Below are 25,269 nucleotides of genomic sequence, written 5' to 3' on the forward strand. Positions count from 1 at the left end.
ATGTTTCCATAGTGCAGTGCAATTGGTGAATTCTGATCTATTGTCTCATTAGTTTGAAATCAGACCCTTACATTGGAGTGAAAGTATAATATTCACTTACATTGCACCTGTTCTGAAAAAAAGTTTACATTTTTCCATTTCTGTGACAAAACCCTTTGATTTTTACTGATAATCAAAATGAGACTCTAATAACAGCTTATCGTATTATAAAAGTTAGAAGTTAGTTACTAAGTTCCAGTTGAAATCTATTGATTCATTGTGATTGTATCCTCCAAAATATCTACTATTCAGGTCCTATAGAAATGCAGTTATTATAGGCTATATGTCTGCCAAAGTGAGATCGTATCAACTGATATATTTTCACTCATATGTTACATTTAAAATTTCTCTCCAAGGTTTGTACATGAACCCACTGAATCATCACTTGGTTAACAATATCTGATACACTTTAGTGTCTTCTGGTTTATTATTTTCTCTTGGCTATGACATGAAGTGCAATGATTCAACTAAAGCCAAGTCACACCAACCTTCTTCTTTCTTACACTGTCACCTTGCCCAAGATTTATATCCAAGCAGAAATGAGAAAAAGAAGTGAGCCCCGGGGTTTGGGGGGCTGCTGGGGATCAAGTCCCGCATCAGGCTGATGACTGAGATGTATTTGATTATTACTATAAAATTGCTTACTCTTGGTACATTCTAAAAAAGTAAGAATGTTCTTTAGAAGTAAAACTTTCACTCTTTGCAGGTGACATGATACTATATATAGAAAACTCAGAAGACTCCACCATGAAACTAGTAGAGCTGATAAATGAATTCAGTAAGATCATGGGATGAAAACAATCAATATACAGAAATCCACTGCATTTCTATGCACTAATAATGAAGCAACATAAAGAGAAATCAAGAAAGCAACCCCATTTACTATTGTACCAAAAATAATAAAATACCAAGGAAGGTGAGGGACCTGTACTCTGAAAACTATAAAACATTGATAAAAGAAATTTGAGATGGCACAAATGGAAAGAGTCCATCCTCATGATTTGGAAAAACAAATATTTCTAAAATGTCCATACATTTTAAGTAATCTACAGATTTAACGCAATCCCTAACAAAGTACCATCATCATTTTTCACAGAACTAGAACAAATACTCATAAGATTTGTATGGAGCCACAAAGAAACCCTGAATAGCCAAAACAATCTTGAAAAAGAAAAACAAAGTTGGAGGTATTACAGTTACAGATTTCAAGTTATACTACAAAGCTGAAGTAATTAAAACAGTATAGTAATGGCACAAAAATAGACACATAGATCAAGGCAACAGGACAGAAAGCCCAGAAACAAATCCATGATTATATAGTCAATTAATCTTCGACAAAGGAGGCAAGAACATGCAGTGGGAAAAAAGAGTCACTTCAACAAATGGTTTTGGGAAAACTGTACCACTGTCTCATACCAGACACAAAATAAACTCAAAATGGGGTGGCTCAGCAGTTTAGCGCCTGCCTTCATGATCCTGGGGTCCCGGGATCGAGTCCCACATCAGGCTCCATGCATGGAGCCTGCTTCTCCCTCTGCCTGTGTCTCTGCCTCTCTCTCTATCTCTGTGTGTCTCTCATGAATAAATAAAATCTTTAAAAAATAAAATAAAATAAGCTCAAAATGGATTGAAGACCTAAATGTTAGATCTGAAATCATAAAAAGCCTAGAAGAGGGTACAAGCAGTAATTTCTCTGACATCTATCACATCAGTATTTTCTTGACATGTCTCCTGAGGCAAGGGAAATTAAAGCAAAAGTAATTTTTTAGGACTACATCAAAATAAAAAGCTTCTGTACAGTGAAGGAAACAATTAACAAAACTAAAAGACAACCTATTAAAAGGAAGAAGATATTTGCAAATGGCATCTAATAAAGGGTTAGTATCCAAAATATATATAAAGAACTTACACAACTAAACTTTCAAAACACAAACTAATAAATGAGCACAAGATATGAACCGATATTTCTCCAAAGAAGACGTACAGGTGACCAACAGGCACATGAAAAGATGCTCAACATCACTCACCATCAGGGAAATACCTCACACCTGTGAAATGGCTAAAATCAAAAACACAAGAAACAAATGTTGGCAAGAATGTGGAGAAAAAGGAACTCTTATGCCTTGTTGGTGAGAATGCAGATTGGCACTGCCACTGTGGAAACCAGTATGGAGGTTGCTCAAAAAATTAAAAATAGAACTACCCTATGATCCAGTAATTGCACTACTGAGTATTTACCCAATAGTCAAATCACAGAAGCAGTGCAAGTGTCCGTTTTTAGATAAATGGAGAAAGAAGATGTGAAGTGATATATATATATATATCTATATGAAATGGAATATTAGAATATTACTCCAGCATAGAAAAGAATGAAGTTTTGCCATTTGCAATGACATGGATGGGCTGGAGAGTACAATATGAAGTGAAACAAGTCAGCCAGAGAAAGACAAATACCATATGATTTCACTTATATGTGGAATTTAAGAAAGAAAATAAATTGAACAAAAGGAAAAAAAAAGAGAGAGAGAGAGAGACAAACCAAGGAACAGTTTTAACTATAGGGAACAAGCTTTTGGTTACCAGAGCAGGGGGTGTGGTGAGGGGGGAGGGATGGGTGAAAGAGGTAAAGGGGATTACCATGAGGAACACACTTACCATGAGGAGCATTGAGTAATGTATGGAATTGTTGAATCACTATAATGTACGCCTGAAACTAATATAACACTGTATGTTAATTATCCTGGACTTAAAAAACTTGAGAAAAAATAGAAATGTTCTTTATACTTTTAGCGTTCGGTGGTGATTGTTTTTTCCTTAGGCATGTCTTTCCAAATGTCTCTCAGGTTCCTAGTATGGGTATCACTACATTACTGTTGTTTCTGTGGTCTGTTTTCTTTTTTCTTTCTATTTTTTCTTTTTTTTTTTTGTGGTCTGTTTTCTATTTCTTTTTGTTGAAGTGGGGTTAAATGCTGTTGCACAGTATGTGGAATTGAAGAGTCACATAAGCATGTCTGCCAATGATCTCGAAAGGCAGCATTCTCATTGAAGGTTTTGAAAATAGTTGAAGGACTTTCCTTCCCATTGTTTTCCCAGAAACTGACCATTAGAATGATTTTCAGAGTTACTTTCTTGACTTTAGAAAATACTCCTTTGTGGTCATCTAATAAATTACATGGACTCCTCTGCCTTTTGGCAATCTTTCCATATTACGTCTATTGTTATGCTGATTTACAAAAGGGAACACATAAATTGATGCACATGGAGACCCCATTATTGTGGGGTTCTCGTGCAAATGTTATTTATTGGGAGCGGATCACTAGGAATTATAAGAAAAATAGTTGGTATTGACCCAGCTCCTGTAATTATCATACTCAGCCATTTAAATCACAGCTATATGCAGCCAAAGATCCACGAACACAATTCCCAGTAATATCATTGAAATTCAGCAGACAGACTTTGGAGCCAGACAAACCTGAATTTAAATTCCAGGTTCACCACACATAAACTTAATCTTCTGGAAGTCACTAACTTGTCTAAACTTCTGTTTCTTCATTGGAGGTTGATGAAATTAGAGATTATGTCTATAACCACCTAGTACAAGACCTGACAAAACTTTGAGAGTCAATAAGTTGTTAGTATCGTTTTTGGTTACACATCTGTGAGGATATAAGTCATTGCTTGTTCCTCATAAAGTATTAGAGATTACAGATTTAGTCTCTAGCTATGTATGGCTTTGTAGGAAATTTGCTCAGTGGTAAATATTTGTTAGTTTTTATAAGAGCAACGTGAAAATTTTAAATGTTTCAATACATTTGTATTTATGAAATATTATCCTATATAAATTGTAGCAAGTAGATTGCAAGGCAAAAGCGTAGGCGTAGGACCCAGTTAGTCCAAATTCAGTGTGATGATAATTTGGGAAAAGGTGCTGGCAATCTGATGGAAAGGTGTAACTGGGTTGGAGAAGTATTTATGATAGATTCAAGAAGATCTGATGACAGAAAATAGGTTGTAGCAGGTAGGTTCAAAGAAAATTTCCAGATTTTTCACCTGTTTGTGCTCTCATTCAACACAAAAGAAAACAATAGAGTAAAATCAGACTTAGGGATAAAGCAAATTCAATGTTTTTAAAATTGATTCATAATTGGCATGCAATGAAGTGGACAGATACTAAATGTTCATTTTGACATGTTTTTACTATTTCCTGCACTAGTTCAATCATAGCATAATATAGAGGTGCCTGGGTGGTTCAGTGGGTTAAGTGTCTACCTTCGGCTCAGCTCATGACCCTGGGGTCCTGGGATGGAGTCCTGAGTCGGGCTCCCTGCTCTGTAGGGCATCTGCTTCTCTTTCTGCCTGCCACTCTCCCTGCTTGCGCTCATTTTTTCTACCTCTGTCAAATAAATAAATAGATAAAATAATTTTTTAAAAAAAATCACAGCACAAAATAATGTGTGGAACATTTTCATTACCTCAGAAAATTCCCTCATGTCCCTTTCAAGTTGATTTCACCTCTCTTCTAGGCAGTGCTTTTATGAATTCTATTATCATCGATTGGTTTTGTGAATCCTCATACTGTGGATAAATGGTATCACGCTGAATGCATTTTCTGTGATGGGCTTTTCATTTTAACAAAATATTTTTGAGAACATTGTGTGTAGCTCATTCTTTTACATTGCTGAATAGTATTCCATTGTATGAAACTATCCCAATTTGTCCATTTTCCTATTGTCAGGCTCTTGGATGGTTTCTGGTTTGGACTATTATGGGTAAAATTGCTATATTCTTATACAAAGCTTCTTGAAGCCATTTGTATTTTAAGTTACTATCAAAGAATGGTATTGCTGGATTGTAGACTAGATGTATGCTTAATTTTAATAAGAAACTGGCAAACAGTTCTCCAAAATGTTTTCCATTTTATACTCTCAACAGTACTGTATGAGAGTTTACACTGTTCCACATTCTGTCCTGTATTTAGTGTATCTTGTTTATTTGCCATTCTAGTAGATGTGAACAGATGTCTGTGGTTTTCATTTTAATTTGTATGATTATGAATGATTATATTTCACGCAGGTATTTTGATCAACATTTGTCAAAAACAAAAACAAACAACCTTTTTTTCCCCCAATTGGCCAGATATTTGAGTCTATTTTTGGACTATCCTGTGCATGGATCTTACACGAATATCATACTGTCCCAGTTATTATAAGTTTTAAAATCAGTTTGTATAATTCCTTTAACTCTTTCATTTTTTTTCAGGAGGGTTTTCTAGATTTTTTACATTTATGTATGAGTTTTAGAATCTTCTCACCAATTTCTATGAGAAATCCTGTTGGGATTTTGTTGAATCCACAGAACAATTTAGAGACATGGACATCTCTAAAACATTGAGCCTTCCAATTCATAAAATGGCAAATCTCTCCCTTTATGCCACCATTAATTTCTTTAAACAGTGTTTTCTATTTTTCAGTACGCAGGTTGTGTATATCTTTCACCTGATTTAGTTGTAATACTTTTTATGTTGCTTTAATGGTATTGTTTATTGCTAGTAGATAGGAATGTAAATCATTTTTATATTTTTATTTTGAATCCTATGAGCTTGATCAATTCGTTTATTAGTTCTAGTCATTTTTTTGGTAGACTCTAGAATTTCACATATACATAAATCATGAAACTTTCAAATAAATATGGTTTACTTATTTCTAGGGTTTTTTTTTTGTCTTTTATTTATTCTTAGACATTTTTACCTGTACTGCACTGACTAGGACATCCACTACAATGCTGAATAGAAGTGGTGAGACAGTATCTCCGTCTATTCCCTATCTTGGAGGAAAGGGCTTAGTATTTCATTAGAAAATGTGATGTTAATATTAGGCTTTTCATAAATGCCCCTTATTGGGTGAAGGAAATTTTCTTCTATTCTTAATCTGAGTAGTTTTTTTTTAATCATGAATGAGTGTAGAATTTTGCCAAATGCTTTTTATGTTTCTTGAGAAATTCATGTCGCTTCATCTTTCCTCTCTTATTCTGATAGTGGATTGAGTTCTATTTATTTTTGAATGATACATTAACCTAAATTTCTGGGTTAAACTGTATTTGGCTATAACATAGTATCCTTTTTATGTATGACTGGATTGGATTCACTAATATTTTGTTATGGATTCTGTCATCTGTGCTTATTAGAGATATTGGCCTATATTTTTTCTTGTAATATTTTAACCATAAGCTTATTCTGGTTTATAAGATGGATTGGAAAATGCTCTCTCTTTTACTAATCTCTGAAAGTTTGTGTATGATAGCTATTTTTTCTTTCTTAAATGCTTGGTAGAACTTAATAGTGAAGCTGAGCCTACAGTTCTTTGTGGGAAAAATATAATATTAATTTCCTTAATAGGTATGGATCTCTTGCATTTCTATTTCTTTTTGTGTAAGTTGAAATTGTCCATTTCATCTAAGTTGTCAAATCACTGGCATAAAGTTACTAAAAATATTCTCATAATCATTTTAATAATTTCAGTATTTCTAATTACTTCCTCCTTTTCATTCCTGCTATTGTTAATTTGTGTTCTCTCTCCATGAAATACAGCGGGCTAACTTGTTAGTTTTCAAGAAGGGTAGAAGTCCTTCCAGCCTTTGACAGTAACTTGAGTAAATTTTTCAGCAGCCCCAAATTTGACTAATTTTAAATTAACAATAGTCATTTGCTATATTACCAGCTTTTTTCATTTGCCAGCTATCTCAATCCATTAATACTTGTACAGTATTTTTCAATTTCTTGGTGCAAATTAGTCTTCAGAGCTAATACTTGAAGAAGCTTCGTAAGTGCTAATTTCATTAATAACTGAAATTTAAATATACAGTATTTCTTTGGAGCTGAGAGGTACTTTGGTGGGTCCATGTTGACATTACTTGCACCATCAGGTAAAACTAGATTAAGTAATTTATTGAGCCATTAGGAATTATTGCCCATTAAGGCAACTCTTTTTGGAAATATAATAATGAATAAGGCACAGTTCCTGCCCTAAAAGAGCATACAATTGAGTATTGGGAAGGACAAGTTACTATGACATTATGGTTTACTCTAATAAGCAATGTGATAAAAATCGGCAAAAAGAACGTAAAAGAAGGTGATTCTAAGGGGAGATACCATAAACTAAATTCTGAGGAATAAGTAAGAGTTAGGTAATCTGTTCCCAGATTGCTGCCTTTCAGAGACTGCAAAAATGCAATCTATCATTAGTCACAGATGCTGTATTTGCAAATTTGCCTACTTGCTAAAATATATTTGTAATCCCCAAATCAATATTTGTGACATTTTTACAGTCATTTACAGATATGCACAGAGCAATGAATGATTTGAGTGGCCCAACGTCCATGTCCCTGTTCCCAGCTCTGCCATCCTGCATCAGCTCCCCTGGTGTAAGCAAGTATCTTTTTTCATGGCCTATTTGGTGCTCTATTTTCTGCATTTTTGTGCTTTTTTTGGTGGTGGTTTCACTGTTTAAAATAGCCCCAAGCATGATGTTGAAGGGCTTTCTAGTGTTTCTGAACACAAGAAGGCTGTGCTATGCCTTAGGGAGAAAATACAAGTGTTAGGTAAGCTTTGTTCAGGCATGAGTTATAGTGCTATTGGCTATGAGTTTAGTATTAATGAATCAACTACATATATCAACTACGTAAGTGCTTTTAAGCAGTAACACACATAAAGCAAAGTTATGTATTGATCGTTGGTTGAAAAGGTTGTGACCTGAAGCTCACAGGAGCCTAAGCCTGTGTTGCCTCTACAAGCCATTGCTCAGAATTCAATTGCTCCATTTTTGCAGTGACTTTATAGGACACGCTTACTACAGATAAAGAAAATTGACTATAAATGTCTTATGTTTTAAGTTACTAAGTTTTACCATCTGGGTTTCCCCAGCTATCCAAAAATAGAGCATTTTTATAAGAACTTTGGTAAGCTGAAGTGGCATGAAACAAAGAAGTAATTACCGTTCGTTTATATGGAAACATTTTTAGGCATTTCCAGACCTAAAAGACAACCTCTCTGATACCTTTAGCAAGTAGATTTTCCTGATACCTTAAGACACATCTTCTTAGTGAATTCATAAAATCAATTGAGATGAAGCACAAATGTTCACAGACCCAGTTCAAGGCTACTGAGTCTTGATGCTGAGATGCTGAGTGTAGTTCCTGGGGGAGGAGCTTGGTGGGGCTGCTGTGCTGCTCCAAGTGCACACTCCCTCTGTAATAGCCCACAGCAAGACACACACTGAATGCTACTTTCAATTTTTTTTTTTTCCATAAAAGCAAAAATCCTCTTTGGATTTATTTTGGTTAGCAAAAACAGGTAGTAATGCAAGTCTTTCATAAAAGCAAAGTGGCATAACGTGGACTTTTGATATCCATAATTGGTTATGCAGCAAAAGATAACTAATGTAACGTATAAAGTCCAATGATACAACCTTTTTATAATCTTAAAACTAAATCACATGGGAAAACATGTCTAATGGCTTACCTGAAATGTTTGGGGACAGAATAAATGCATACACTTGCAGGTGGATATTTACTCTGGAATCAGCATTGCTCTCTAAACTGTTTATTTGAAATTATTGTGTTTTAAGAGATTCTGAGCAGTTTTCTACTTGAAAGCAATTTAATGTACCAAGAGGTGGCCACATCAGATGCCATCGGACTTAACTTGGTTTTGAGGATCTCTTCTAGCAATGTGTTGTGGACAACATACCAATATTAGAAAATACCTGCTTTGTGGATTTAATGTTCTAAAGTCAGTTTGAAAAACAGATAAACAAGAGTATACTGGATATGTGGAGGAAAGAGTAAAACTTGACAACCTAAGATCTCTGATGGTTTGCATCCTCCACAACTACTTTATGCTTGTTTTAGCTTGTTAAGACAATAATTATTATTTAAGTTCTAGAAGAACTTTGCCTAGTTCTGATTAACACATAGAGGTGATGGGTGAGCCATTAGTGAAAGATTAAATTATTGGTTTTTTTTTTTTTTTGGAAAGTCTCATTTAGTTTATAAAAGGGGCCGATTGTGTATAAAAATAGAAAATTGCTGAATTGGTCACAGGCATCCTTCTGAGATTAGATCAATGGCAGCTGCAAAACCACTGGGAGACACAAAAACAGCATTTTAGCCTTCACTAAAAAGACTTTGTGTCTCACTTTCATGTAGCTCTGGCCCATGCCTTGCTGCCAGCTCAGCTGTTAAATTACTGTGAGATTGAAGAACAAGTTGGGGCTAGTTCTATTGATAAGGAAAATAATTTAGGAAGTTCATGTGTTCATTCCCCAGAATGGTACTTTAAAAGGATAAAGAATAATAATCATAATGTTCAATTGTTCAATGTATACACAGATCTTAAGAGATATAAGAAAAGTAAAATGTTTTACCTGTGAAATTAAATATCTATTGAAAATTTTTAAAATTGTGCATCTTAGAAAGAACAATGATTCTGAAAATCAATAGGTTATCTGGCTTGGGAAAAATATAAAGGTACAAATAATGTATTTTAAAATTTTAACAGATAACTGAAACATTGTATATATCAGATCTTCCAGGATTCTTTTTTTTTAGGTCTTACTAATAGTCAGATTTTGGTGTTTGAGCACAGCAACAGGAATCTCGGCACTTACTCATATTCTTTGTGGTTTCTGATGTCGCTCTGAAAATCACAAGAGACATGACCTATTTGAAATTTAGTTTCTGCTTAGACACAAAGTCACAATTCTTGCTTTCATCTACCACAGGAATGGGAAGAAAGCATGGCCTGGGAAGAAATTAATCAAGTATTTTGCTTCTATTCCCTTCCCTGATATGACCTCTTGCCCTGTTCCACCAGGTCAATAATTCCCATGGGGGTGAGGGGTTATGGCAAACAGACCTCAAGACATTGGTTCAAAAAAACCAAAAAACCCAAAAACTAATGGCTACAAAAATAGCAAATTTTGGAACTGGAGAGGAGTTCCTATTAGGACTACCCATTTAAAATTTCCATGTTTTAAAAGTCTCAATAAACGCTCATATTCCTGAAAACCACAAAGTGGCTTAAATAAGATTTTATTTCCTTTAAGTAATCCACAAGGAGCCTGAAATATAACTACATTCTAATGTATTATACCTTAATAGATGCAAATTATTATTGAAATTGACTGTAGTTGTATTTTATTTTATTTTTTCATAGAATTACATTCAATCTAGCCTTTAGTCTACCCTGCTGGAAATTTTCTTCACTAGAAAATCTATTAGAAACTTTGATCTCTTGTTGAATTTACCCAATAACCAGTTCAGTTCACTGATCTGATTCTAAAATCTAAGCATATGAAAAGACTGGAATAATTGGTTTCCTTGAATTACACAGATTCATATGGATAGAATCTTTGGAAGAAACAGGAAAGCTGAAAATACTGCGAAAAGATTTCCTTCATTGGTTTCTTTGTGCTAGAAAGAACAATAAATTAGTTTTTATCTCTGAAACAAAATATTACCAATAAAAGATAATGAAATAATATGTTTTACTATAAAGATGTTTAATTTACATATCTGAAATAGTTACTTAAATCAAATTAAATCAATTAAGCAATTGAATATTTATGTTTTAGGGATAAAACTTGATGAAGTTTTTAAATTAATAAGCTATTTATGTTTTTATCTTTTTATTTTCTTAAAATATTGTATTTATTTATTTGATAGAGAAAGTGCATAAGCAGGGGGAAGGGTAGAGGGAGAGGGAGAGTCCTGAGCAGGGGGCCTGATGTGGGGCTCAATCCTAGGACCCCAGGATCATGACCTAAGCTGAGGGCAGACACTTAACCAACTGAGCCACTCAAGCACCCCTCTATTTCTGTTTTTAGAATAGTTTTAGGTTCACAGCAAGGTTGAGTGGAAGGAACAGAGAGCTCCACATACTTCTCCTGTCCTCATACCCACAATCTCCCCCACTATTTATATCCTGCCCCATATGGTACATTTATTACAGTCGTCCAAGCTATGCTGACACATTATCAGCCAAGGTCTATGGTTTGCATTATAACAGGGCAAACATTTTCCTAAACAGGTATATTTAACATAGGTATATTCACATACACATCTTTATTCACACGATATCCAAAAAATTTTAAAATTGTCCTCTCATTATAAAATTGTTTTTTTTTTTTTTTTTTTATAAATTTTTATTTATTTATGATAGTCACACAGAGAGAGAGAGAGAGAGGCAGAGACACAGGCAGAGGGAGAAGCAGGCTCCATGCACCGGGAGCCCGACGTGGGACTCGATCTCGGGTCTCCAGGATCGCGCCCTGGGCCAAAGGCAGGCGCCAAACCGCTGCGCCACCCAGGGATCCCTCATTATAAAATTGTAACAAAGACTGGACAGTGTTTTGATTACTCTGGATGTAGTTCAGTGTAGATGTAGTTCAGTGTAAACACAACTTTGGAAGTCATCCAGAGGTTGTGACAGTATCTTCTAAATAGTTAGATATTCTTTCATTAAAGGTACCATGTACTCTTAGAGGGATCTTGTGAGGAGTATAGGACCAGTGCAAGACAGGGACCTGAGAGGGTATCTTTCCGTATTGAAGATTGAAATGGTCTTGCCTCTCTTTGACCTTATCTTTTGCAATGGAGTGGTGGTGGGAAGGAGGATCTGGAAACTGTGCCTTATATGTGATGAGACATCTTGAAACAACTATTGTTTGCTTGTGTTCTGATTCCCTGTTCATATTACTTAAAGCTATGGTAATCAGTATTGGGTAATATTGTGTGTCAGAAATCTTTTAGTTAATTCCTAATCTAGGACTAATTGATACTGACCCTGTGGTCATTGTAGCAGGTCCTTGAATCATGCTGTCCCCTGCACCATGCATGTTGAAATTTTAATGTCCAGTAGGACAGTATTAGGAAATAGGAGGTGATGAGGCCATTAGTGTGGAGCCATCATGAATGGGATTAGTGTCCTTAACAAGAGATCTCGGAGCTCTCTCTATGAGACAACACGTCAGGTAAGTTGCCATCTACAAACCAGAAAGCAGATCCTCACAACACATCAGACATATTGGTGCTTTGATCCTGGACTTCCCAGCCTCCAGAACTGGGAAAAATAAATATTTATTGTTAAAGCCACCAGCCTGTGGTATTTTTGTTACAGCAGTCCCCCCAAACTAGGACTTTCTGCCTACATAAACAACCAGTATTTCTAGATCAAATTTCTATTTTAAAACCTTGAACTGCAACCTTCAGCCAAGCTTATATAACTTCTTCCATGCTCAATGGATGTTTTATAAATGTAGTAACACAATGTACATTAGTGGTGAGGCAAGTAGGTTTGGAATCCCATACATCTGGGCTTTAATCAGAGCTCCTCTATTAACTGTGCTACCTGGAGAAAATTGCTGAAAACACTCTGGTTCTCAATTTAGCCATAGAATGATTTCTACTTGATAGATTATAATGTAAATAAGTTATTTATAGGCTAAATGAAAGCATGGATACCACCTTGCATAGTTAATATTAAAAAGTAGATATTCCATAAAAGTTATTTTCCCTTTATTCCATCTTTTAGGTTATTAGTTTATTTTTTAATAATTGTGCTTATAGTGCAATGAAAGAGCCGTGTGGGCAGTGCATTTATGATGATTTTATAGCATATCTATAAAATATAAATAATGATAATATAAAATGCCTTAATATGACATCATAAGGGGATATCTTGCTATCTTAATATTACTACTACAATTACCTCAGTCATTCCACAGGGCCTCTATTTTACGACAGATTTCAGACAGCTCATGTTTCAAGAATGAATGGGGTGATTTTCCTGCCTTTCATGCAATTTTGACAATTGAAATACAGCACTATAATTTTTCAAACTATACATATCTACTCTTGATGGTATTTTCAAAAATTTCTGAGTTGCCTTTCTATATATTCAGAACACGATTTGATTTCTGATATGAGATGTAAATTCTTCCACTTTGGCCCCCAGGATACTGAAAATTGACAGGTATGAGAAGCTGTGTTCCCAGAGACTTGGTGAGTTTAAATGAAAGAACGAAGTTATTTTTTTGGCCAGTTGCCACTTTACTCCATCACTATAACTGAATTAATCCCCAAAAAGGATCATAGTTTTGATTTTGAGTGGAAAAAATTTTAAAAGCAGTAACTTTGTACATAGCACTTCTTTACATTTCATGTGTTCCTTTAAAAAATTTTTCTCATGGAAATTTTAAACATAAAAAATAGAAAGAAAAGTATGATGAATCCCCAAGTACTATCACCAAACTTCAAGAATTTCATTTTACTATCTCATTTTATCTCTCTCCTCTACTTTTTTCTTTCTTCCTGGAGTATTTTAAACAAATCCTAGTAAAGGACTTAAAAAAAAAAAAAAAAAAAAAACAATGGCGGTGCCATTATCATGAACCAACACAATTAAAAATTATTTATGTCCTCCAATATCCAATCTGTATTTATATTTTTCATATTTTCCCCAAATAATCTGTTTGAATTTTTTGTTCAAAGAGATATCAAGGGATGCCTGGGTGCCTCAACAATTTAGCACCTGCCTTTGGCCTGGGGCCTGATTCTGGAGTCCTGGGGTCGAGTCCTACACCAGGCTCCCTGCATGGAGCCTGCTTCTCCCTCTGCCTGTGTCTCTGTCTCTCTCTCTCTCTCTCTCTCTCTCTGTCTCTCATGAATAAATAAATAAAATCTTTCAAAAAAAACAAAACAATACAAAAAAAAACAAAAAACAAAAAACCTCCCCCCAAACCAAAGAGATATCAAAACAGGTTTTACAGGTTGTATTTGGTGTCTACCTCATAGGCTTCATGGACTATAACCTCTTTTCCTTTCAGTTTTTTCATTTTAAAATTACATTACATTAAATTGAATGAATTTTTTTTTCTGTCTTCAAATTGTCTCTCTGTATAGAAAGTAAGTAAAAATCTTCTAAGGATTATTTTTTCCACAAGAAGTATGTAATCACTGGGAACACAAAATATTAGGATTTTTTGTAAGCTAAAGCTATTTATTTATTTATTTATTTATTTATTTATTTATTTATTATTTATTTATAAAAGATGTATTTATTTATTCCTGACAGAGAGAGAGGGAGAGAGAGCGAGAGAGAGAGGCAGAGACATAGGCAGAGAGAGAAGTAGCTTCTTGCAGGAGCCCGATGTGGGACTTGATCCCTGGGACCCAGGATCACGACCTGAGCCAAGGCAGACACCCCAAACCCTGAGTCACACAGGTGTCCCCCGTTCATTTATTTAAAAGGCAGTTTTGGGTGCCATGTGCCAGGTAGTGTGCAATGTAACTAGGAAAGAATGTTGAACAAAACAGATACAATTACTGCTCTTCTGAAGTTAAGTGTTTTGCGGGAAATAAAGACATGAAATCAGAAGTTAATATGCAGTGTGTAATAGAAGTTCAGGGCACCGGGGGAACAAATGAAGGAGAACCTGACCCAGTCTAGGAGGCAGGGGCATGGGATGGGGAGTGGGTTGGGGCTGAAGGTGTCCCCCTCTAAATTCATATGTTGAAACCCTAATCTCCAATGGGACTATAACTGGAGATAGAGCTTTTAAGGATGTAAGATGAAGTAAGGTCTAAGGCTGGGGCCCTAATCTATAGGACTGATTTTCCTACAAGAAGAGGAAGAGATACCAGAGCTAGCTCTCCCTCTGGGAGTGTGTGCAGAGAAAAGGTCATGTGAGGACACAGCAAGAAGATACCGTCTACATACTGAGGGGAGATTGCTCCCTAAAAGCAAACTCTGCTGGCACCTTGTTCTTGGAACTCCACATTCCAGAACTGTGAGAAAACAAAATTTCTGTTGTCTAAGCCACCCAGTGTGTGATGTTTTAGTATACCAACCCGGATAGACTAATACAAGGAATTAACGGTTAGAAAGCAGCAAACGAAGTCTTTTCTTACCTTCAACCCCGAAGTGAGTTGAATTCCTTAATTCATTCATCAACAATACTGATTATGAATCTACTATACCAAGGGTTAGGCTAGGGTGTGTGTTGGTGGAACATACAAACATCCTGCCCTCGTGAGATGTATTATCTGATGGGCCATGTAGACCTTAAGCCCATGGTATCAGCTATAAATTCATCATTATAGAATACACTGAATCCAGTGAAGGGGAAGGGGAGAGTCCTAGGACAGAAATAATGGGTAGCTGTGTGGATGGGAAAGGGTGGGCGCATGGGGGGTGGTGATGAGGAGTATTCGCAGGGCTGAGGGGACATCTTAAAGAAGAAGGGGCATTTAAAATAGAGCTTGAAGGGGCAGCTGGGTGGCTCAGTTGGTTAAGTGTCTGCCTTCGGCTCGGATCACGATCCCAGGGTCCTGGGATGGAGACCCACATCGGGCTCTCTGCTCAGTGTGGGGAGTCTGCTTCTCCCTCTCCCTCTGTGCTCTCTCTCAAATAAATAAATAAAATCTTAAAAAAAAATAGAGTCTGAAAAAAGAGTGGGAATTCAGGGAAGTTTCAGAGAAAGAGTATTTCAAGTCTGAGGACAGAATAAACCTTGATACATTTGAGAAACAGAGACAGAAAGTGTGTGTGGAGCATGTGACAACAAGAGAGCAAAGAGCTGGGAGATGAGTCTGGAAGGAGGTGGGGAGCCAGACCCTGCAAGGCCTAGGCAGTCATGTTTCCAATGTGATGCACAATACACTGGGAGACAGTGAAGGGTAGAAAGCAGGAACCTGCCTGTCTAACGGAGGAATTCAGAAAACCATTCAGGCTGCTACATGGAGAATCATGTCCAAACACGCAAAAGCAAGCACAGGATTATAGGAATGAAAGCGGAGGGCAGGGTAAATGACCAGAGCAGCTCAGCTCTTGGCGGAAGCTGAGGATAAAAGATGCCTGTCTTGTTCAGTATTGTCGTTGGACCAGCTGCAACTTCGGCCCCCAAGCACCTAAAACATGGCTAGAGACAAACCACCCCATCCTGACTGGTCCAACTTTATATTTATGGCTATAACCTCAAGTCAGCCTTTAGCTTCCTGCAAACTCAACTGCATTTCTCTGGGCATCAGTTTTTCACTCTCCTGGATCAGGGATCTGCAAACTATCTCCTGTGAGCAAAGCCCAGCTCTGTGTGATTTTGAAAATAAGATTTTCCTGAAACACAGCCATGCGTATTTGGTTATGTATTGTCCGTGGCTGTCTTTACACTACAACACAGACGTTGAGTTGAGTAGCTGTACGGAGACTGAATCATCCACAGAACCCACAGTACTTAATATCTGATTCTTTGTTAACAAAACTTTGCTGATCTCTGTTTTAGGGGGCTATGACATACATTCGTCTCTGTCTCCAAAGTTTAACCCTCTTTCCCCTCAGTTGAAAACCTTCCTTTTTGTTTCAAAATGAGGATACAGAAATGCATAGGAAAAATGTCACATTCTTCCAACACCAAATATGTATCTTCTTTCAGCCACCATCCAGTTTCCCCGTTCTCTGTTTTCCTTCCATCTTGTTGACCCTGATGAGTATCTGAAGGAGTTATCTACATTTACTATCTGTGCTTCTACTTCTTCCATTCTGTAACTAGGTGTTTTAATAAGAATGTTCTTGTTAAGGACAGTCAAACCCGTTTCTCACCCAATTTATTGGTCAATTCTAACTTGCCTTGTAAAAAGCACTTGTAAGAATTAGTCATTTCCTCTCTCTTGAAGACCTTTCTTACTGTCTTGAAACCTGTTGATTATTCTCTTACTTCACTGACTTCTGATCTTCTTTGTCCTTTTCCAGAATTTATTTCTCTTCCCATCTTATTTTTTTTTTAAGATTTTATTTATTTATGAGAGAGAGAGAGAGAACAAGAGTGAGGAGAGGGAATGATTCAGGGGGAGGGGCAGAGGGAGAGGGAGAGGAAGAAGCCAACTCTCCACTGAGCAGGGAGCCAGACAAGAGGCTTGATTCCAGGACCCTGGGATCATGACCTGAGCTGAAGGAAGATGCTTAACCGACTGAGCCACCCCGGGCGCCCCCTTCCTATCTTCTAGACATCATTGCCCCAAGACTTAGTGCTCTCTCCTCCCCCTCTATATACACACAATATTAGTGCTCTTACCCACTCTCTTACAGGAAGTGCCATCTCTATATTGATGATTCTTACATTAATACACATCTTTGAATTCCAGATTTCTATTTCTCTGCCAGACTGCCTGGTTGATATTATAAATTAAATTTTTCCAAATACAGATTTTTAATTTCCTCATAAAATCTACTGTTCCTTATTTTGGTGAAAGGCACTTCCCTCCAATCTTCTGTTTGGACTAAAAGCTCTAATTTTTTGGGCAGGGGGGTTCTCTCTTTCCCTTGTTTACTAAACTCAATTCATTAGCATATCCTAACAGATTTGTTTGAAATGTATGTACAATTCAACCTGCTTCCTGATACCTCTAGTTCTATCACTTTATGTAGGCCAACATTATCTTACCTGGATTGTTAAAATACCCTCTGAGATGATCTCTCTGCTACTAACCTTGGTTATTTTATTCACACAGCAACCAAAGTGATACTATTTAAATACTCAAAACTCTCCAGGGACTCCATGGGCGCCCACCCATATTAACATCAAATCCTTCCCTTGTTCAATGTAGTCACAACAGGAAACAAATGGCATATTCAAATTCACAATTTTTGGAAATAATCAAGGGTCTGTTTACAAAGCCATTACCAGAACTCGGAGACAGAGGGTGACCCGTCAGGAGCCATGGCTTCAGGGGCAAAGCCAGACCAAGGCAGTGAAACACAGAGAGAGCTGGAGGATTAAAAACCTTACCTTTATTTCTTTTCTCCTCTAATTTCCTCTTCATACCTTTTATTGGCTAAATCCTACCAGAAGCCAAAGGGCAAGGCAGCCCATTGATGTGGTCCATAAAAGGGCACAGATAAGGGTGTAGAAGATTGGGGAATATATCTGAGGAACAAATATAAAGTATCCAATTTATGAGGCCTTATAAAGCTGTCCTGGAGTTGCCCTACTCCTTTCTACCTATTTTTCTACTTATTCTACCTAACAATATTTTCCTTGTGAACACTGGCCTGCATCCTGCATCCTTTTTTCCCCACTAAAAAAGTATACTTCTTTTTTGAACCTTCTGCTTCTGTTCCCTCCTCTGCTTGGCACTTTTTTCCACTTCCTGTTTTAAGGTCATTCCATCAGAGAAAATTTCCCTGACTAGTCTGTATAAAAATACAACCCATTCATAACACTATTGCCCCACCCAGATTTTTTTAGTAGTATTTTTACCTCCCAACATGTTATATACTTATTTGGTTTTTGCTCTCCCCTACTCCCAACCACTGAAATGCAAACATTTTGAAGAAAGGACTAAGTCTAATTTATTCATTGCTGAATCCCTAGAATCAGAGAAGTACTTGATATGTAGTAGGTATACAGTTGATTCAGGGTAGTTATGTTCCGTAAAGTTATTGTGAACATGAATTAGTGAATACTGAGTCATTGTTAACTGAGGAGTTACAGGGTTATGTCTTTGACAGCCTCTGATCCCAACATTTTTTGTCAACGTTTTGATCAATACATAATTTTGTTTTATCAGGCTCCTTGCTCAGCAGGGAGACTACTTCTCTCTCTCCCTCTACCCCTCCCCCTGCTTATGCTCTTTCTGTCAAATACATAAATAAAATCTTTTAAAAAAGACATGTTTAATATATGGTATTTATTTATACTAAAACACTAGATGAGAAGTGTTTAAAAATTTTTCTGACTCTGGGTAGCCATAAATTTCTTTGCCTTTCAGTCCCACAAAGATGCTCTTTTTCACACTTAAAAAAAAATAAGTCATCATCTCATGAATTCACAAGTGTAGCTGCTTTTTCACATCTTTCAGATAGTAACTAAAAAAAACCAAATTATTTGTAATACCCAAATGTTTATCATTAGTAGAAGAGATAAATGAATCCTGTTATATTTACATAATTGAATACAGCATTGATAAAAATTGAATTAATACTACATGCTACAATTGGGTTGTTTCTCACGGTCAAAATGAAAAAAGTCAGACACGACAGGCTACCTATTGTGAAATATCATTCAGATAGACTTTGAGAACAGTGACAAGTATACCATGATAGGAATTTGGGTAGGTAATCAACAGGGAGTTGGGGGATGTGAGATTTCCCAAACACATTTCTGTCCCACCCATTTTATAGTTTTATGCAACAGCAAGAAGGAGCTTTGAATAACGCGACATGGTGATATGTGTGTCTTGGTCTGGGTGGTGGCTAGGAAGTTGTATTCAACTAATAAACGTTTATTGATCTGTACACTTAATGTTTGCATACTTTATGTAGTGTGAATATTATGCTTCAATGAAAAAGTTAAAATAAAATATAGAGAAAGGAAAAAGTGACTCAAAAATCTTATACACAGGGGCACCTGGGTGGCTCAGTGGTTGAGCGCCGGCCTTTGGCTCAGGGTGTGATCCTGGGGTCCTGGGATCAAGTCCCACATTGGGCTCCCAGCAGGGAGCCTACTTCTCCCTCTGCCTCTCTCTCTGTGTCTCTCATGAATAAATAAGATCTTAAAAAAAATCTTATATACATTCAAGTTGACATTTAAGTGCATGAGAAATAATAAGCATCTTGAAATATATACATCTATCTCTGTTTCTATTTCTATCTCTGCCTCTATTTCTTATCTCTACCCCCCATTTCTCTTTAATGGCTAAATCTATTTTCAGAGATATTTCACAGGTTTAAATACCTAACTTGACTAAAAATAAATTATCAACTCAAGACAAAGAAAGCTGAAATTAGTCCAGAGAGAGCAAAGGAAATCACAAAAGGAAAAAAACAAAAATTAATAAATTAGAAAACAGAAAAAAGAGGAGAGTGCTAAATGTATTCCAGAAATAGTCCTTTGAAAAAGTAAAATAAATTGTGACTGCCTGAAAGACTCCACAAAAAAATGCTACAATTGATACAGGAATTCAGTAATGTTATAGGATATAAAACCAACTCACAGAAGTCTATGGCATTTCTGTACACCAATAATGAAGCAGCAGAAAGAGAAATCAAGGAATTGATCCCACTTACAATTGCACCAAAAACCATAAGATACCTAGGAATAAACCTGACCCAAAGGTAAAAGATCTTTACTATGAAAACTATAAAACACAGATGAAAAAAATTAAAGATAGAAATTGAATTGAATAGAATTGAGACAATTGAAAATAGAAATTCCATGCTCATGGATTAGAACAAACATTGTTAAAATGTATATACTACCCAGAACAATCTATACATTCAGTGCAATCCCTATCAAAATAACACCAACATTTTTCACAGAGCTGGAACAAACAATCCTAAAATTTATATGGAACCACAAAAGATTCTGAACAGCTAAAGCAGCTTTGCTGGAGACATCACAATTCTGGACTTCAAGCTGTATTATAAAGCTGTAGTGATCAAGACAGTGTGGTACTGGCACGGAAACAGACACATAGATCAATGGAACCGAATAGAGAACCTAGAAATAAACCCGCAACGCTATGGTCAACCAATCTTTGACAGAGCAGGAAAGAATATCCAATGGAAAATGACAGTTTCTTCAACAAATTGTGTTAGGAAAATTCGACAGCCACATGAGGAAGAATGAAACGGCCATTTCCTCACACCATTCACAAAAATAGACTCAAAATGGATGAAAGACCTAAGTATGAGACAGGAATCAATCAAAATCCCAAAGGAGAACATAGGCAGCAATCTCTTTGACATCATCTATAGCAACTTCTACATCTCCAGAGGCAAAGGAGACAAAAGCAAAAATGAACTATTAGGACTCCATCAAGATAAAGAACTTCTGCACAGCAAAGGAAACAATGAACAAAAAAACCAAAAGGCTACCTTTGGAATGGGAGAAGATATTTGCAAATGGCATATCTGATAAAGAGCTAGTGCCTAAAATGTATAAGGAACTTATCAAACTCAACACGCCAAAACCAAAAAAAATCCAGTTAAAAAAGGTGCAGAAGCCATGAACAGATATTTCTCCAAAGACATCCAGATGGCTAACAGACACATGAAACAATGCTCACCATCACTCACCATCAGGGAAGCAGAAATCAAAACTACAATGAGATATCACCTCTGACGCCTGTCAAAATGGCTAAAATTAAAATTAACTCAGGAAACAACAGGTGTTGGTGAGGATACGGAAGAAGGAGAACCTTATTACACTGTTGGTGGGAATGCAAACTGGTGCAGCTGCTTTGGAAAACAGTATGGAGGTTCCTCAAAAAGTTAAAAATAGAGCTACCCCGCCACCCAGCAGTTGCACTACTATGTATTTATCCAAAGGATGCAAAAATACTTATTCAAGGGATACATGCACTCTGATGTTTATAGCAGCATTATCACCAGTAGTCAAATTATGAAAAAGGCCCAAATGTCCATTTTAAGTGGCCTTTGAGGCTCTAACTGAGCAGTTTGACTATGAACTCATTGAACAATTTCAGTACATCTTATAGTGATGATGTAAGAGAAGTAAAAGCGATCCAATGAAGGAGATTTTTTTTTTTTTTTTTTTATTCATGAAAGATACAGAGAGAGAGAGGCAGAGACACAGGCAGAGGGAGAAGCAGGTTCCATGCAGGGAGCCTGATGTGGGACTTGATCCCTGGTCTCCAGGATCACGCCCTGGGCCAAAGGCAGACGCTCAATCACTGAGCCACCCAGGTGTCCCTGAAGGAGAATATTAACCCGAGAGGTACTTTTCAAAGAACCACACTTGGTCTGACCCATTTCATGAGGAGGACTTATGGCTGATATAGAAATATTGAACCTTTAAACTCTGAACACTTAACCTTCAAATATCTTTTGAAGGATCTATCCTGGTAGAGATATATCTGTATATAGATATAGGTACAGACAGAGATACAAAACATATTCTTTTCATAAAGCATTATTAATCTGTGATCCTCCATATTTACCCAAGTCAACTAATGCTTTTATGATGAAGAAATTGAGGGGGTTATTTTTATACACTTGTCCACAAATTTAGAGTGAAGATATTTTCTTATGTAAGATGGGAAACATTAATATCACCGCGTAATTAGAATATAATTCTCCATTCAACATAAATGTAGTATGAATTCTTGAAATGCAAAACCAGGAAATGGTACTAATTATGTTAAATATCAAGTAGCAGTGAAGTGTTTGCTTTTGTATCTGTTTGTTTTCTGCATATGAAATGAGTTGATTAACTAACCTGAGGTTATATGGTTTTCATACAGTTGAATAGATCTTGAGATGAACTGCTGTGCATTTAAAATTATGCTCTTTTATCTCCCTTGAGTGCAGAGCTGAAGAGATCCCTCCAGTCCAAGCCTGGCTTGAGCTGAGAATTATCTGGCAAAAGTATGAAATGGAATTTAGGTAGGCTACTACGTAAAACAACAACAACAAACCCCCTCCCCCCCACAAAAACCGGTCTTAGTTACATTCTGCATGAGTAAGAAAACGTATGATGAAACTCACTTATTTCTCCAAAACTTGAAAAAGTTGTAGAAAGAAGGTAATTTCAGCTTTCAAATTGGATATATTTTCTTAACCTAATGAGACTGGGTTTTAGATCAGGGCCAGTGATTTCTACTTTACTTTTCACCCACATCCCAGTTTTTCCAAGCATGATTGTGGCCGTCCATCAGAAATATCCTTTCTTATTTAGAACTATAAATCGTCCCTTTCTGAAGTTAAGTTCTAAAAAATAAAATACGACTCCACAATTATAAGCATGTTCAATTCTACTTAATGAAATATGAAGAATAGGTCTAAATAATGGATGTGCTTTTGTTTCCCTGAAGAACACATGCAAATGTGAAAGCCATACTTACATTAAAATGCCTAAATACTCTATATTGTAGATTCAATTATGAAAACACTATGTATCACATATGCTAATATAATGAGATCCAATAATTAATGAGGTAAAATAGTACCTCCTCTAATGCAGTTTTTGTTTCCACAAACACCCCTGAAAAGTAGAAAATATTGCAGTTAGGTAAGATTTAAAAGAATGACCTTCCACTACGTGGCAATATCAGGTGTTTTTTTTTTTTTTTTTTTTTTTTTTTTTTTTGTAATACATCTATTTTGTCAATTCTGTCTTCCTTTAATTGATACTCTCCATTTTCAGGAGCAAATCAAACTAGCTTCTTATTTCATGATTATTAATACTATGAAGAATTTCCTAAAGATCTATTAGTTTTTCATGCTAAGGTTCTGAAGCTTTTATGTTTATGAATGTTCCCCAAACCAATAGTCTGTCTAATGTATTATCCATCATGTACTTCTCAAGAAACTGATGATAACAAATTAAAATTTACTTACAAACCCTAGAGAAGAAAAAAAAGAAAAAAAACAGACTACCTTATTTTAATGTGAAGTTCACTGTAAATACTCTAAATTCACCTTAAAAAGGAATATTTAGCCAAAACCATTTTGGAACTTAACTGTAATAAATTTTTAGAGTCAATATAGATATTTTTAGAGTCAATATAGATCTACAATTGCAGGGAAAGCAGATGTTGCTTGGCTTTAGCCAAATTACTTCCATTATTATCTGAATAGTAAATATATCTATAATATTTGTATTTTTGAACAAATTTCCAGTCTCAGTGATCTGATTCTGCAATTATTAGTATATCTTAGAGACTAAAAAAACAAGAAAATTATACTTTTATTCCAATAGTGGTTTTACATAAATTAAGGTTGTATAATAACCTAGCAAAAAATTGTGGAAATCGAGGGGCCATTGAAATAGTAACTAAATTTGTTTAGATGATTTCTAGCCCACTGACTAATTTGATTCTTCCAGAAATCCTGGGGGGGGGGGGGTAATAGGTAATAAAACAAACACAGCAGCACATATCAACACTTGCTTTCTTCCAGGCTCTATGCCAAGAGTTCACCTGCTTTTTCTCATCAATTCTTTCAACAACGTGGTGATTATTATCCCCAACTCACAGATGTTGAGACTGAGGCACATAGAAGTTAACAAATATGATTAAGTTTGCAGGCAAAGCAATAAAAATGAAAGGCACGATTACTGTGTCCACTTGAAAGATGAAGTGTTACTTGGGCAAATTCTCTCAGCAAGGAGGCATCAGATCATAATGGCAGGCATTAGGTCACAATTAGGACACAGTGCAGAGATTTCCAACTCCAACTCCTATACAATTTTGATTATACCACACCAATCTGGTCTTGAAATAAATGTATTCCCTCCCGGGAAATCAGGATCTCTAATATGGCAAAAGAGTAAACACAAATTCTATAAATGGAACACCTGAAGTGACCCCACTGGGAGCTTTCAAATAGCCCCTGCAATAAGGGGGTGTCTACTGTATGCAGGAGAGAAATAAACTTTCAAGCTTACAGAGATAGAAAATAAGGCTCAATCAGAATAACTCTCATATCTATTAAACGTGGTTACATTTATTTTTCCATTTCTTTTTTTTAATTTTTTTTTAATTTTTCCATTTCTATACAATTCTGCTTTGTCTATTATAAAACCATTGTTAGGTACATGTACATTTATAATTGATATACCTTTATAACAAATCAGTTTTTTAAAAAAAATTAGCGATTCCGATAGGTATCACGTGTGATGTGTGTAGTCATATCACATTGTGGCTTTAATTTCTATTTTTCTAACGACTAATCATGTTGACCATCTTCTCATGTGTCTGTATGTCGTTTCTGGTGACATGTCTGTCATATTTTTTGCACGTTTTCTAGTTGGACTGTTTGTTTTTAGTCTAACCCAAGTATTAGTGAATGTCTTGTGATTCTCCCTGTAATATAGCAAGAAAGGCAGTGTCCTGAGGAACTGTCGCAGGACTGTTTCTCATCCACCCCTAGAGGGGGCTGCCATGAGGCGGTTTCTCATTCACCTCCCTGGGTGTGGTGAGCTATGGGACTTCCCACCGAGTCCTCCACGGAGGGTGGAGGTGTAAGCTCTAAAACACCAGTTAACTGCAGTCCAGAGATGGCTCATCCATAGCAGAGCAATGTACAAATTGTGCTGCCATTTGGTCCCTCAGGTCAAGTCCTGTGTCATTCTATGGGATTAGGGTCACAGGGAGCTGAAACCATGCTGATAATTGCTTTTGCTTTCTTTTAGGTAAATAATAAACTATCTAAATCCA

At 36.2% G+C, this 25,269-nt stretch overlaps 1 long non-coding RNA gene across 1 annotated transcript in view; it reads right to left on the reverse strand.

Moving 5' to 3' along the window:
* The window catches only part of LOC140637828 (uncharacterized), a 31,040-nt gene extending 6,840 nt beyond the window's left edge, over positions 1–24,200 (reverse strand). Inside the window, exons 1-4 of the long non-coding RNA XR_012034884.1 lie at positions 24,031–24,200; positions 23,059–23,093; positions 22,329–22,468; positions 17,877–18,014 (exon numbers count right to left, since the gene is read on the reverse strand). This is a non-coding gene — a long non-coding RNA (uncharacterized lncRNA). The remainder of the gene's footprint in view (positions 1–17,876; positions 18,015–22,328; positions 22,469–23,058; positions 23,094–24,030) is intronic.
* Between the last annotated feature and the right edge of the window lie 1,069 nt (positions 24,201–25,269).

This window comes from Canis lupus, chromosome 8 (genome assembly GCF_048164855.1).
Source record: "Canis lupus baileyi chromosome 8, mCanLup2.hap1, whole genome shotgun sequence".
NCBI classification, from domain to species: Eukaryota; Metazoa; Chordata; class Mammalia; order Carnivora; family Canidae; genus Canis; species Canis lupus.